The sequence below is a fragment of the Durio zibethinus genome, chromosome 19 (assembly GCF_047325235.1).
Source record: "Durio zibethinus cultivar Kanyao isolate XHJ-2024 chromosome 19, ASM4732523v1, whole genome shotgun sequence".
Taxonomy (NCBI): domain Eukaryota; kingdom Viridiplantae; phylum Streptophyta; class Magnoliopsida; order Malvales; family Malvaceae; genus Durio; species Durio zibethinus.
In genome coordinates, this window is record NC_143180.1 from 24,465,421 (window position 1) to 24,481,960 (window position 16,540).

Sequence of the window (16,540 nt, forward strand, 5' to 3'; positions counted from 1 at the left end):
CAATATATAGTTCTAATTTGAATTTTTCTTGTTTTTTTAATACTTAATAATTTATATATTTCTATCATATAAAATGTTAAAATTTTATATATTTAATCATATTTTATATAAAAATTATATTATAAATATTTTTTAATTATGTTAAATTTATTTATAATTTTTATTAAAATTTTAAAATTTTTTTAGCACTAATGGTTAAAAAAAAAAAAAAGCAGTTTGGGGGTGAAAACAAAAGCCCACTGTACATATTTAGAATCTGAAAAATGAGATATGATCGATGTTATGTTGATTTTATTAGGATATTTAGAGGTTTTGGTTTGGATTGGTTTAGCAGATCGAAGCATAGGCAAGATCCAATCCGACAATAGAATCTGACTCTGCCTCAAAAGACAGATATGCAGAATAATAGTATATTTTTTAATTTCTTCACGTAAAAGATTTGTGTTCATGGCAAAGGATTTGGGAACGTGTTTTTTTGAAAACAGAATCATTGTAACTTGTAAGGGTAGTTGTACGGATCGGTTGTAAAATATTCAGAGATTTTTTCAGCTTTCTACAATATTCTCTTTTCTCCCCAAAAACAAATTTTGAAAACGCTCTTGCTTATTATATGGTAGAATATTTGATGTGCTAGACTATATGATAAAAGGGATATCACAATCATATTTGATTCTGTTTCAAATAAAAATAATGCTTAAGCTCTCAAGGGCATTTTCAAGTTTCAAAAAATTTTATAAAGAAATTGAGATCAAACATTTTTTTTAATGCTTGAACTTACCAGAAATCGAACTAAAAATTCAACATTTTACCATCAATTAAGCAATTTTACCATGTTGACATAACCCAATTTATGGTGTCCTACTAATGCCTATCCTACTCATCCCCATCTAAAAATCAGGCAGCATCTTCACATGAAAGTCTCTGATAAAATCCCTGGGAAGACTCTTTCTCTGTTGCACTGGCCGGTGGGCCATGGAAATCAGTTGAATTCTATAAGCAAAATCCAATTCAAATTCAATAGATCCTTGAATAGCCCCTTAGGCTACCTCATAGGGCTAGGGTAAAACTTCACTTTTTTTTCATGCATTTATGTTTATATAAATCCTTTTGCTGACTTTACCCCGGCAGAAATGCAATGTCTGTTGTCATAAATACGATAACAGCAATGCCTCATGACATTAATGTAATACATATGCAATGTCTAGCCAGAAAAAGTAGGCCATGGAAAATAATTGATATGAAATCCCAACAGGTATTCCTAACCCTGGAACCATCAATCATCCAATGATCAAAACTTCAAATAAATCTTACAAGTGAACCCTGCATAATGGATGGTGAGTGAGAGGTAAGTGCTTACCAGGAGTAAGTTCGGAGACTATGCATTGCAGCTACCGATGAGTCGGATACCGAAGAATTAGATGTACATTATAATGCATTCACAATCAAGTTTAACAATCAGGATTGAAACTAGTTTAGACCGCTCTTTTTTGCTTAACTTTGCATTACCAGATTCAAATTAAATGTGGCAGCAACAAAATCCTCTTATATAGATTGTGAGTAACAGACACTGATTTAGACCATTCAAAAGACTAAAAAAACAACCTCATCTTGTTCCAACAGCAAGAAGTAATGACTGCTGAGAGCTGCAATTAGAACCTCCGAACAGTAACCTATATTGTTTTGTAGGTGTCCAGTTATCTTTATTGTCTTCATTTGATGCTTGCTTTAGGAATCCGAGATGTGCATGGACCAGCTGAGGTCATAGATGGAATACCCTTAATGTGGCCACACCTTTCTCATCAGTGAAAAGATGCTGCAGCACAGAGAAATCCCTGGTCATACGTGCAAAATCCAAAGCAACATATTCCAGGCTGGACAAAAACCATAAAGAAGATGACAGAAACCAGATTCATAGGATCCAACCCCCAAAATTCAGAAAGTGCAATAATGAAGAGCATGGAATAGACATAAGAAAAGTTAGAATCACCACAATCCATGAAAAAGCATCACCAAGAATCCAAACGAGGAAAAAGCATCCACAAACCAGAACATGAAAAACATACCGGTGTTATTTTCTCCAACTGCTTCTTTGGATTTAGTACATCTCCTGGCTTTCCATCAATCCTAAATGAAAGAATAACAATTTTCTGAGAAACTTCATCTCAAACAACAAAACATATCTCAAAACCAAAATATGTGTAAAAGGGAAATGGGGAAGATGCGCGACACAAGCGGTTATAATGGGAACAGAGCAATCTGCAGGTCTCATTGTAGAAATTCTTAGTTCATTTTTATAGATGAATGCTCTTCATTTCATTGAAAACAAAAGGCATATTAGTGCTTCATTTAACTCTCAAGCTAAGCTGTTGGTGTGGCTCTTATTACCGGACTAATCATGCTGCAATTTTGGATTTGATCAACTTGATGAGGGGGAGGCTAGGAATTATTCCATCAAAAGCATCTAATAGCTTCACTAATAGCCATGGAAAAGGGAAATAATCTACCAGCTTCTTTCTTTTCAAATAAAAAGGTAACTGATTGCCAGCGAAATTTCTTCTCATTGACCATTTGCTACCAACTTACTAGTCAATTTTTATAGCAACTTGCAAGTATATTTTTAGACTTACTGTACTACATAATTTTTTTTTAAAGGTAGGCCCCCTAAATTTTTATCTTATCTAAACTTTGACAAACATGTTTGTTCTTCCATATGAGGAAGGACAGAGCAAAGAGAGAGGAAGAAAACAAAGCAGAGAAGAGAAGGTAGACAAAGAGCACAGAGTTTCTGATCCTAACTTCTAATAATTGTCTAAATCTGAAAATCACCATGATAAGTATTCACAGCCTTAGTGCCACACAAATATGTAAACCCCTATATAAACCCTAATTATTTTATCTATGCCTACAATAAGTGCTCCTAAAATCCCTTGAGGATAATACTCCATCAATATTCTTGATATTTGTAGTGACCATTTTCTCCTTGAGCACAATAAACATAACTAGTGCCCCTCAGTGTGTTAGATCAAGAGTTAAGTGCTTACTTCGACAAGTCACTAAGATCATTGCCTAACATAACAGTTTTTTTTTTTTTTTCACATTTATTCTAGGCCTAGATTTACTATAGGGTTTAATTTACAAGTAGGGTATCCATTTTATGCACTTTTATTTTAAGCATAGAAATACAATAGGGTTTGTGGGAAAATACTTATTTACAGCTGGTTGTAATCTTGTAATCTGTATATTTATATTTGTATCTCTAGAATTAAGTATTTGTATCCCTAGAATTAAGGAAGATTTAGTTTCCTAGTTTAACCCCTAGTTAGTTATATATAAACCTAAGATTCTTGTATAATTCTAAAAAAACAGTTTTTCCATATACATTCAGTTTCCACATGGTATCAGAGCTTTAGGCTCTTCTTGGGAAGCAAAATGTTCAGCCTTCATTGCTGACTTTTTTAGGCTTTCATTGCCAAATCTTGTTTAGGCCTTCATTGCTGAACCCTTTCAAAAAAAGATATCACTATCACCCAATTTGAGGAAATGTTAACTGGAAAAATCACTGGAGTACTACAGATGTCTCAGAAACAAGGAGAGTTCAACAGGGAAGAGATTGAAAAGCTGAGAAATTTATTGAAAATCCTTGAAAAGCCTACTATGGTATGTTCTTTGGGTAAAGTTTCTAGTTCAGGTAAAGCTTCCGGTTCTCATGGATTAAATGTCTCGGCTAAGCCTATTACGAGTTATTGGGTCATTGACTTAGGAGCCACAGACCACATGACACATTCTCCACAAAAGTTTAGTACATATAACCTGTGTCCTAGTAATAAGAAAATTGTTGTTGCTGATGGTTCACTTACCACTGTAGCAGGATTAGGAGATGTTCAAGTTAATCCCTCGTTTGTTCTAAAAAATATTCTTCATGTTCCTGGATTGTCTACTAATCTGATATCTATACAAAAACTTACCAGAGATATGAATTGTAAAGTAACTTTTTATCCCTCTTATTGTGAATTTCAGGACCAAAGTTCGGGAAAGATGATTGGACTTGCTAAGGAGAAGGATGGACTATACTATCTTGAGAGATCAAATAACACAAGTAGTATAAAAAATAGTTTACCTTTGTCATTTCTTTTTGAAAAATCTTCCAATAAAGACAAAATATGGCTTTATCATTTTCATCTTGGACATCCTTCTTTTGGAACCTTGAGAAAAATGTTTCCTTCTTTGTTCAAAGAATTAAATGTTGAGGATTTTCATTGTGATATTTGCGAATTTGCAAAACATAGACGTGTGTCTTTTCCAATCAGTAACAAAAAAAGTTCTACTCCCTTTTACTTGATTCATAGTGACATTTAAAGTCCCTCTACAATTCCTAATATTTCTGGTGCGAGATGATTTGTTTCATTCATAGATGATTGTACTATGGTTTCTTGGGTTTTTTTTACTTAAATCCAAATCAGATGTGAATAGTGTGTTTTTAAGCTTCCAAAACATGATCCAAAATCAATTTGGAGTAAGAATCAAGAGATTTAAGTCTGATAATGCAAGAGACTACTTCAACCAGAGTCTATCCACCTATTTCCAAAAATAGGAGATTATCCATGAGTCATCTTGTGTTAATACTCCACAGCAAAATGGAGTGACAGAGAAGAAAAATAGCCATTTACTAGCCACAACCCGAGCCTTTCTTTTTCAAGCAAATGTACCTAAATCTTATTGGGGGGAAGCTGTTCTCACTGCCACACATATTATAAATAGGTTACCTTCAAGAGTTTTGGGATTTAAAACTCCTATGGAACTACTCTCACAATTTTATCCCAACCTCAATACCACAAACAATCTCACACCTAGGATATTTGATTGTACATCATTTGTTCATGTTCACAGTCATAACAGGGGAAAGTTGGATCCAAGAGCGATTAAGTGTATTTTTGTGGGATATTCAACTCAAAAAAGATATAAGTGTTATCATCCTCCTACCAAAACATTTTATGTGTCTGCAGATGTCACTTTTGAAGAAAATAAATCATTTTTTACTCAACCTTATCTTCAGGGGGAGACTTCATTCATGGAAGATAAGGATAAAGACTTATTTTTGCTTGATTTGCCCCCTTCTTCAACATTTACACCCATTAATTCTTCTGAGTCGAAACCTGTTTCTGCTGAGCCCAAGTCAAACACTGAATTTGAGTCTGAACCCATTCCAAATACGGAAGATGTGACAAAAGATAATATTGTTCTTGATTCTATGAAAGAATTACAGGTGTACTCAAGAAGTAAAGTTTCAGATCCTGAACCAGTGCCAGTCCAAGAACCTGATCCTAACTCTGAAAATGAGGTAACTACAGTTTTTGACTCTGTTTCTCAAAATGAGCATGAATCTCCTAAAACTATAACTAGTGATTATGATTTGCCTATTGCCATTAGGAAAGGAACCAGAGAATGTACCAAGCATCCACTATACCCAATATCTAATTTTGTGTCATTTGAAAAATTCTCACCATCCCACAAAAATTTTCTTGTGAGCCTAAACACTATTTCTGTTCCAACTATATTATCAGAGGCATTATCCAATGAGAAATGGAGGCAAGCCATGGAAATAGAAATGGAGGCCTTAGATAAAAATCAGACATGGGAACTGGTAGAGTTGCCTAAAGGAAAAAATTCAGTGGGGTGTAAATGGGTTTTCACTGTAAAATACAAGGCAGATGGTACTGTTGAAAGGTATAAAGCCAGGTTAGTGGCTAAGGGCTACACTCAAACCTATGGAGTGGATTACCAGAAAACTTTTGCTCCAGTTGCCAAGATGAATACAGTTAGGATTTTGTTATCATTGGCTACAAATTACAATTGGCAGCTTCAACAATTTGATGTAAATAATGCTTTTTTACATGGTGATTTGGAAGAAGAAATATATATGAAGGTACCGGGATTTAGAGGTCATCTAGCAGCAAACAAAGTATGCAGGCTAAAAAAGGCTTTATATGGCCTTAAACAGTCTCCTAGAGCTTGGTTCGGGAGATTTGCCAAAGTGATGCTAGCAATAAGATATAAACAAAGTCAAGGAGATCACACATTGTTTATCAAGCACTCTGATTCAGGGAGAGTCACAATTCTATTAGTGTATGTTGATGATATAATTGTAACTGGAGATGATGAAAAAGAGAGAATCTCTAAAACAGTGTTTGGCTAGAGAATTTGAGATAAAAGAGCTAGGGAGATTGAAGTACTTCCTAGGAATTAAAGTAGCTCACTCACGGCATGGTATTTTTATCTCACAACAGAAATATGTGATGGATCTTCTGAAGGAAATTGGGAAGCTTGCATGTAAACCTGCAAATACCCCTATAGATCCTAATCATAAAATTGGAGAAGCTAATGAAAATGCTGTTGTAAATAGAGAGATGTACCAAAAATTAGTTGGAAGACTCATTTATCTCTCACATACTAGACATGATATAGCATATGCTGTGAGTGTGGTAAGTCAATTTATGCATAGTCCTAAAGAAGTGCACCTACAGGCTGTCTACCGTATATTGCACTATTTGAAGGCCAATCCTGGGAGAGGTATCTTATTCAAAAGAAATTCGAGGTTAGTTCTAGAAGCATATACAGATGCTGATTATGCAAGTTCAATAACTAATAGAAGATCCACCTCAGGCTACTGCACTTTCTTAGGGGGTAATCTTGTGACTTGGAGGAGTAAAAAACAGAATGTGGTGGCAAGATCAAGTACTGAAGCAGAGTTCAGAGCAATGGCTCAAGGAATTTGTGAACTACTATGGTTAAAGATTATCCTAGAAGACTTGAAGATCAAGTGGGATGGACCAATGAGACTCTACTGTGATAACAAGTCTGCAATAAGCATTGCACACAATCCTGTGCAACATGACAGAACAAAACACATTGAAGTAGACCGGCATTTCATAAAGGAGAAACTAGACAGTGGGTTGATTTGTACACCTTATGTATCAACCAAGGGTTAACTTGCAGATGTGTTGACTAAAGGTCTCAGCAGTGCAACATTTCAAAAAATTATTTTCAAGCTGGGAATGGAAAACACCTATTCACCAGCTTGAGGGGGGGTGTGGGAAAACACTTATTTACAGCTGGTTGTAATCTTGTAATCTGTATATTTATATTTGTATCTCTAGAATTAAGTATTTGTATCCCTAGAATTAAGGAAGATTTACTTTCCTAGTTTAACCCCTAGTTAGTTGTATATAAACCTAAGATTCTTGTATAATTCTGAAAAAGCAGTTTTTCAATATACATTCAGTTTCCACAGGGTTTAATCTAAGAGTAGAGGCGATCAATGCGTTTTCCTTACAGCTAGACTAAGTTTACAATGGATTTAATTATCCCTACCTTTTTTCCTCTGTTTCCCTTTCTTTCTCTAATCTGTTACCCCTCGTGCAGTTGCAACAAATTCACAGATGCTAGCACTCAGCTTGCACCAGATTTTCTCCAAATTTCTCTGATTTCTTCTTTCATTAGAACACCCTCACCGAGTAAACAATTTTAGCTACTTCAACTATTAGCCTGCCAACTCCTTCAGGGGATATGGCAACCATTTGCTCTTTATGTCATAGTGGGTGCATGAGATGTTGATTCAGTGCCCCTCAACTAAGCCTCAAAGAGACCTTATGGCCTGACCAATAGCAGAACAAGGACTGACAAAAAACTAAGCAAGCTCAAATAGAATGGTCTATTAATTGCAATCAATAACTTTCATGCTCTCTCGGATAATCTCACATAAAAGCAAGGCTGTGGGTTGCACTCCTACAAAACTCACAACATTCCTACCCCAAAAATGAAACGCGCTCGCCAGTTTTAGCCCCTTCTGGGGGCATTAAAAGCTCTACAATGGTGTGATCTTCATTAGAAGCACAAGGCACCTGAAAAGGGGGAGATTACAAAAATGAAATAAAATCAACATCATGGCAATACATAAAAACACAACCTAGCTCTAGTTTCAGAAATTGCAAACTGCCAATTTTTCTGCTGAAAGAAAAATATAAATATCATCCACAAATGAATGTCTATTTGGTTTATCTTGGGACAAATTTGAGCTCACTTAAGAATTTATTGGAATGACTTTAAGGAAATTGTTACAGAGAAAAGCAAACAGAAATCAGGGAATCGCATCAAGTTTTATACTCTAGTTAGGCTTTGCTACCAAGTAGAATATATGTTAAAGGTATAAAGAATTAAGCAAGTAGGCAGAATAAATATTCACAGAGAAATACAATTCCTACAGCTAACAAACAAAAGTTGTGGATTTTTTTCAGTGTCTCAGACATAGGCACAATCAAAGGAGATATTGTTCTGTGACTGCAAATAAGCACATGCACATGTTCTTTCTTTCGCTTTCGCTTTCTTTTTCCCTTCTTGCTTTTGTCTTTAGCAATAGGGGAGGCCCAAGGGCCTCAATTGTTTTTTAAGAGATATTTCTTATCCCAGGAATTGACACTCAGATTCCAGCACAGCATTAGAATACATGTGCCTGTATCCAATGGACAGCAAATTTATAATTCAAGGAGACCAGAAAAAGGCAAAACGACTGCCAAGTTTTTTATACATAAACAAGAAGAGCATTAAATATTTGACCATTAGCTGCATTTTGTAAATTGCCATAAGCATCCAATTGTGACTGCAGAAGAAATCAAACAGATGGCAAGAACCGTGATGCATTTACTGAAAGCATCATAATTACTTTAGCAAGGCACCTCCTCACTCAATTTCTTCTCACATTATATTACCCCACGCCAGGAAAACATATTTAAAAGAGTAAATGTTAAACTCATTGACCCAATTACTGCATTAAAGCTTCACAAAAGGTAAGGAAGATTGATATTTCACAAATAAAGAATGTTTAATAAACAAAGATAACATGTCGATTAAATGCCAAATAATTTACCAGTCCCCCTGACATCACATCTCGTAGCTTTCCAGGTTTTACATTTGTAATCAGCACAACACGACGATTCTTCATGGCACAAGCAAATACCATGGACAATATCAAAATGTAAGCTTCAGAATTTAATAAACCAAAAAATATGAAGACAAAAGCTAAAAATCAAATCAACTAAAATCTGTTAACAGCTAACTCAAAAAATACCGTTAACTCTTCTGGACTGCAATACTTGGCCAATCCACTAACCACCTGTCGCAATTTAGCCTCTCCAACATCTATCTCCTCAACCAGTAAACTGCATTTTTAATAACCAAAACATCATTCGACCAATTTTGCCTTAGACAGCCATACAGAAAATTAGATAACTCAAACATAAAGATACTAAGGCCCTTGAATGTAAAGAACTAGACAAGTTGTCAACATACCCATCAGCAGACGGATGTTTCCACGCTTTGCGAATTAGACCAACCTGTATATTCAGTAAACTGACACTGAGTTCTTTGTCTTTGTCGGTTGCTTCTGCTTCAGGTGCTTTCTTCTTCTCTTTAACAGCTTCCTTATCTCCCTTAGACTTTATCTTGAAATCCCAAATAGCAAAGATGGTTGTTAAAGAATTTTACCAGCATGAGAATCTAGAAGAAGTCTTGGCACTGATAATAATTAGAGTGTATAGAAATGAAACCCACCACAAAAAAAAAAAAAAAAAAAGCACCATTCATCTATTATATGCAACTTTCCCACATCTAAATGTCTTAAGAAACTAGCCCTTCCTCCTTCTATTTCTATAGGATATTAGGTAATCAATTAATCACAAAAAGGCTGCAAAAAAATTCTCTTCCAATTATTTTATTGCACAAATACTTAAAATTAAAAATAACCACCTGGCAGTATGAGTGTTATTTAAACAAGAAATGAATCAAATAAGTTCTCGCAAACACTGAGCTTTAAAGCAATTACTCAGTGGACAACATCAGGAATGCATACTAGAATAGAGAAGAAGAGGGGAAATGGTATCCCGGAATCACTTTTCTTTTCATTTAGTTCTGCTTAGGCAGTTTTTGTGTCTTGAACAGTCGTTTTGGCATTTGAATCTACTTCTGGCTTGCCTGCAGCTTTGGCTCTCTGCAACCACTAGAAAGAACATCAAGTATTCATATGCTATCCTGATTTTACACATAACTAACAACCTTTGGTACCAAAAAAAGGAAAAAAAAAAAGAAGAAGAAGAAGAAAGGTGGGGTTGAGGGGTTGGGGGGACTAGAGAAGGGTTAGGGAGGTCAAGAGGTCAAGACTCAAGAACCCTCTCTATTCAACAAAGAAAACATTAAGTTTCAATCAAAGTGAACATTTTTATTCTCATTCACTTCAAAATCATCTATGGTGCTCCATCATAAAAATAGAATCTAGAAGAACAGCGGCACAAATGAAACAATTTAAAGATAACTTACCTGAGGCTCAAAATCAGGCTTCTCCAGCAATATTTATTCAAAAAGTGCACCATGATCCTCTCTGTCCGGCAAGAATGATTTTAAAAGGTTTGAAAGCAAGGGTAACAAAGGAATTCACTGGCATCACAATGTCTAAAGGGACCCCAAATTAGGACGCCCTTCTCAGGCCCTAAATATCATATTAGAAACCTTGATATGTGTTTTGATAGTTTTTTTTAAAAGGTAAAAAAATAATAATTGATAACTTTTAACCAAGAGCATCGAAAAAGTCGTTCATTGACCAGGCAATAGCCAAATGATAGACACACCCTAACTCCAAAAAGGAAATATCAAGTTTCAATCCACACTCCCCAACATGATTATCAAATAGGCCGCTAAACGTCAGGGTATAAATGGAAGATAGGAATTCAAGATAAAAACAGGGCTCAGAGTGGAGTGTCAACATGGCATCTAGATCATATCACTGAGTGGCTAGGCAAAATGCTGTTGATGAAATGTTAAAACCTAAGCTAAACTACAAGATAGATGAAACCTCAAGAACAAAAGTAGCAGAGGTTGTCCCATGTGATACCAAGCTGTTTTCAATGGATAAATCCAGATTCCAGATTCCTGACTTAAGCTGCAAATAGCTTTTTCTATTTTTCTCAACAAAAAAAAAATGTCCTACTTAACAAAAGCTATCAAACGCGGGAAAACACAATGATATCAAGAACAAAGTTGTGACAAGAATTCATTAGGTAGCCCAACATTCACTGTTTTCTCCAATTTTCTTGCATATGACTGACATATCCTGACAACAGGGGACTTAGGTCTCAAGTTACAAGTCATGCAGGACCATAAGTTTGACATCTGATAACTTGGAATGCATTATGAGAATTTTATCTAGTCTCTTTATGTACACAGCAAGCATGTAGGTTGTTTTGTTCTTCAATCTTCTGAATTATGAGATACAAGGCATGCAAGTAGATAACTCTTCTTACACTATGTGTTGGCAGCAGTTGGGTAGAAGCCAAAGGAGAATCATTACAGTGTAAAGGATACAGCGTATTCCCACCTGCAGAAAATGCACCTCCTAATGGATCTATTCATCCATGTTATATACAAAATATTTTGGTTAATCTAATCTGCTGCATGTTGCAGCCAGAACATAAACAGCAGATCCACACATGTTCAAAAAAGCCATACTCTTAACATCATTATGTGAAAAGATTCATTCTTTTTGCATCTATACAAAGCTATAGTAACTATAAATAATTTGCTTTCTCAAAAGCCATTGAAAAAACCCAACAAAATATAAATTCAAAACAGCAGAAAATTTCTCTACCTGGATATAATCCATCCATTGCATCACATTGGGCAATTTCTCCTTCTCTGAATTTGAAAGGCCAATCTGACAACAACAAAGTATACCAAGCAATTAGGCTTTCAATATTTGACTAAGGAATTGCAGCAAATTTTCTTCATCAACTATCATAGCAATTTGGCATCAAGATCCCCTCTCTTTGAAACACACTAAAAGTATGAAACATTTATAACAAATGCATACCACTGAACTATATATTGCTGAAAAAACAATAACATCAGCTTCTGATGGTGTAAATCCATTGCTCAAAATTACAGACTTTGAAGCCAAGTCAGCATTTAATTCATTCAAACCACCATAGCATGCCTTGGAATCTTTGGGAAAGCTCTCAGCAAAAGCTATCCACTTCATCACATTCAATAAAAATTTTACTTTTCTTATTAAGGATCAAAAGTGAACCTATTTAGGAAGAGAAAAGCATAGCAGAGAAAAATGCAAGACATAAAAATTCCATTTCATGTAAGTCAGCTTAATTTTATCAATTTGCTTGTATAACTAGTGGGGCGAATCATTTCAAAAGTGATTTATACCAGTACTTACTGCTTAATGACCTCAGCTTCTATTTCTGTAACACGAATGTAGGTGCTACGTTGCATAAAGATGGGTGCTTTCATGCAAAAGTTTAATTACACATTACTTCATCACTCCAATTTAAGCATGTCAACTTAATTTTATCGATATGCTTTTATAGCAAGTGGGTGGCGCAAACCATTTCAAAGTGAAGGTACTTACTTCTCAATGACCTCAGTTTTTACTTCAGTAACACTAATCCAAGTGCTACATTATGTAAAGATGAATTCTTTCATGCAAAATGCTAATTAAGCATTACCTCATCATTGTTTTTCAGTGATTCCTTTCCTGATGACTTCAAAATGTTTGAGTACAGGGTCTTAATATCATTTCCAGGAACCTTACTTGAAAAAGCCTCCTGCAACATTAAACAGGAAATTATATAGCCTGTAAAATTGCCACATAATTAGTAGAACCAGATAGATAAAATAGAGCTCAAAGTATTGCAAATGCAAGCAAAATTTTGCAAAATGGTATGGTTATTTACAAATTCAAATACATAAACCACTTTTCTTTCTTCTACACATAATAGAAGCTCATGGAATGAGAATGGAAGAAAAAGCTAGGTGGCATACAAAGCCCATTAATAAACTGCCCAAGCAGCACTCAAAATCCAAAAGCTAACGCAAGGGAAAAAATAACTGAATTGAAGTAAAACCCATTACATAAAAGCAAGCGAATCACAAGAAAAACAATTTCTTTAAATAAAAATGAAAGAGATTTTCCTAAAACCACATAGTTATACAGATTAAAAAAAATGGCATGCAAACAGGATATTGGAAGAAAATAAAAAAATGGGTGGAGTTTATTTTACTCACAGGATCCAAGGAGAAGTGCTTGCAAAGAGATGAAGCTATTGTTTCCTTCCTTTTGAGATTACTGTTTTCATCGGTTGCCATTACTGATCTTTTTTTTTTTTTCTCCTTTATTTCAGAATTTAAGATCCTCAGACCAACAAAAAGACAGGTTTTTAACAGGGTTTTTGTGTTTTGATGAGCTTCAGGAATCCCAGCTCATTAAAGCTTGACAAAATAATTGGGCTCAGCCTGCTTCTTTGATAAACTAGTTCTGACTATGTGTTTCTCCTTCAATCCCAAACGCACATTCCAAACTTAGCCTTGCACGTTACAGCTAAATTTTGTGAAGATGTTTGTCTGCTGAAAATATGAGCCCACTTTAAGCCTTGGTTAATGGACTTTGGTTGAAATCCTTTACTCTTGCAAAATCCTCTTAAAATAAGATTCAAATTTAGGTATTTTCAAAATTTTATCTCCATAACAATATAATTAGCCCTAAGTCGGGAAATTTTTTTTTTTGTTTCTTTAACATCACTGAAATTAATTTTTATTTTTTTTTCTTATCAAAATAACATTGTGAACTTGTTGAAATTAATTAAAATACTATTAATAGATAACCGGCTCAAGTGATAAAGAAAATATAAATTTATTTGGACTTATTCAAAGAGAGTGTATGTTGGGTAAAATTAAAGAACCCCAACATGATTTTTTTTTTTTTTTTCAATTAGATAAATTTTATAATAAAATATATTAATAAATAAAAATAATAAAATAATTTATATTCAATGAGTTTTAATTCGATGTGATTTGATAACAAAATTATTTTTTTAATCAAAATTGAAATTGATCAAATTAGATTTTTTAAAGAGAAACAAAGTAAGGTTAGTTAGTGGTATTCTATCCCAAACCACGTAGAGGTATATATAAAAATTTTATATTTTAATATTCAAAATATAAATTTTGTACTTTTATGCCCTCACTTTTCCCTCTTTTAACTCTTTTTTTTTTCTTCTTTCCATAGTTACTAAATAAATTTTTTAGATCTATGGTAGGATCATTTGATATTATTTATTAAAAATATTTTTTTTATCTTTTTTTATTTTTTAGATTAGATAATTTTGTAAGAAAAATGTCGAATGAGGTATCCATATGATATCTAGATTTGATTTTTTTGCCTTTTCTTTTTTTAAAAAAAATTAAAAAAAAATAACAAATAGGATCAATGTAAGTGTCTATATTAGATTCTATTTGTTTTTCTTTTTTTTTTCCTCTTAGATATTTTTTAAGTTTTTTAATATAAATCTTGTCTATCCATCCATACACTAAATCCATCTACCTATCCATCCTTATATTAAAGGTTGCTAGATTTTAAGAGCAAAAGAATGTCCATGTAGCACCTCAATTAGCATTTTTTTATTTTTTATTTTTTTTAATTAGATAAATTTTATAAAAAAAATGATATCAATTAAGATATCCACATAACACCCTCATATGTTTTTCTCTTTCGTATTTTCTTTGTTTTTATTTTTTGTGAATTTTATTTACAACAAAATAAATCAATTAATATGGATGACAAAACAATCAATATCTGATAAATTTTAATTCGTCTCGATTCAATATGAGTATTTTTTTTTTTAAACAAATCAATCTCGAGTCCAATTAGGTTGATTTTTTAAAAAAAATCAGAGGTGAGTTTGGAGTAGATGTAAGGTGTTTTGCTTTAGTCATCCCATGGTATATATATGTATTATGTTAATAAATGTATTATTTGTTTTATAAATATAATACATATTTGATGCTTTAATATATGTATTATATTAATAAAATTATATATGTACCATGGCATATAAAAAATTATATATTTTATTATATATTTAGTTTTATATTTAAATATATGTATTATATTAATAAAATTATTATTTGATATCGTAATATAAAATATTAACATTTTAAGCTAAATTTAAATATTCGTATGGCATCCCAATTTTTTTGTTTATTTTTTATTTTTGATTTTTATTGTTCTTCCTTTTTATAATTTTATATTAATAAAGTTATTATTTGAAATATTAATTTAAGAGATTAATATGTTAACCTCAATTAAGATGTTTCAGTAGTAATACAATGAGCTCCATTTTTTCTTTTTTCTTTTTTTTGTTTTTATGCCTTTTTAATTAAATTAATTTGTTTAAAAAAAAAGATGCCAATGGAGCGGTATTCTCGTTTGATTTTTTTGTATTTTTTTAATAAAAAAATTTTGTAATACATATATCAATAGATAAAGATATCAAAACAAATTGTTTTTTATAGGTTTCTATCTAACTCAATCCGACATGAAAATTTTTTTATATTTATATTATATGAATTTTTTTTTTGTAAGAAAAATTTGAAGTAAATAGGTTGTTCAGTTTCTCAAGTCATGACAAGATATGTCATACCTATTAGGAAAATAAGGTCAAGTCATGACAAGATATGTCATAGCTTTAGTTTTAGCTAGAGAAGAACTTTGTATAACTATTATTTGATAGTGAAGATTTTTCTGGTGGCCCGTAATTTTTTTCCTCTACACTGAAGGATTTTTCACGTAAATCTTGATGTGCTTTATTTTTTCTGTATATTTGATTATTGATTGTTGTCTATTACTTCTGTATTGTTGTGATTATTGCTTCAGGCGTAACAATACCTGACAACTTAAGACAAGTGATTACAGATCATACATTTAAAATTATCTCAATAAATGATCACTGGTAGAATTCGAACCCAAGATCTTTTCATCAAGAAAAATGACTTTAGTTGATTGAATTAACTACTTATTGGTTAAATTTATAATTAAACATTAAAAGCATTACTATATGCAATTATTTTTATTTAACTTTTATATTTTTTCTATTCCAATAATCAGTATTTCTATTAAAAAATATACTTAATATCTCATTTATCAAATTTATAATAAAAATTATTATGTACAAAGAGCCAAAGAAATAGAACCTGTGACAAAGCACGGGCCAATTTGTAGTGACAATAACAACCGAAGAAAAACAATTATATGGCTCCAAATATGTGTAATGTTGAAGTAGAAGGGCAGCTTCCTTCCGCTTTGCATAAATTCCAAACCTCGTCAGCCACATTTTTGGAAGTTTATAGTTAAATTTATGCTTTAAGGCAAACTAAGGGTAGAGAAAATGGACAAAACCATATTTATCTAGATATGATAATTTATGTATTTATATTGTATAAAATTAAAATTCATATATTTATATTATATTTTATATGAAATTATATATCATAATTCATATTTACATGAAAATATTAAATATATATTTTTTATTTTGTTAAACTTATATATAATTATTATTAAAATTTTAAATCGTATTATTTTTATATTTTTTTATATTATATTCATATTGTATTTTATGTTGTTAGATTTCTTTTTATCCCCTCTCTTCCT

The 16,540-nt window shown here is 32.5% G+C and overlaps 1 pseudogene across 1 annotated transcript; it reads right to left on the reverse strand.

Annotated features, from left to right (window-relative positions):
* Window positions 1–1,401: 1,401 nt before the first annotated feature.
* Window positions 1,402–13,627, reverse strand: LOC111310026 (uncharacterized; annotated as a pseudogene). The gene is made up of 17 exons (XR_016330442.1): window positions 13,117–13,627; window positions 12,556–12,656; window positions 11,912–12,080; window positions 11,690–11,755; window positions 11,346–11,419; window positions 11,090–11,155; window positions 10,884–11,000; window positions 10,618–10,739; window positions 10,484–10,534; window positions 10,366–10,424; window positions 9,934–10,039; window positions 9,343–9,505; window positions 9,122–9,212; window positions 8,921–8,989; window positions 7,807–7,898; window positions 2,064–2,124; window positions 1,402–1,813 (listed from the first exon to the last, which is right to left on the reverse strand). The product of XR_016330442.1 is annotated as an uncharacterized LOC111310026 (transcript).
* Window positions 13,628–16,540: the final 2,913 nt, after the last annotated feature.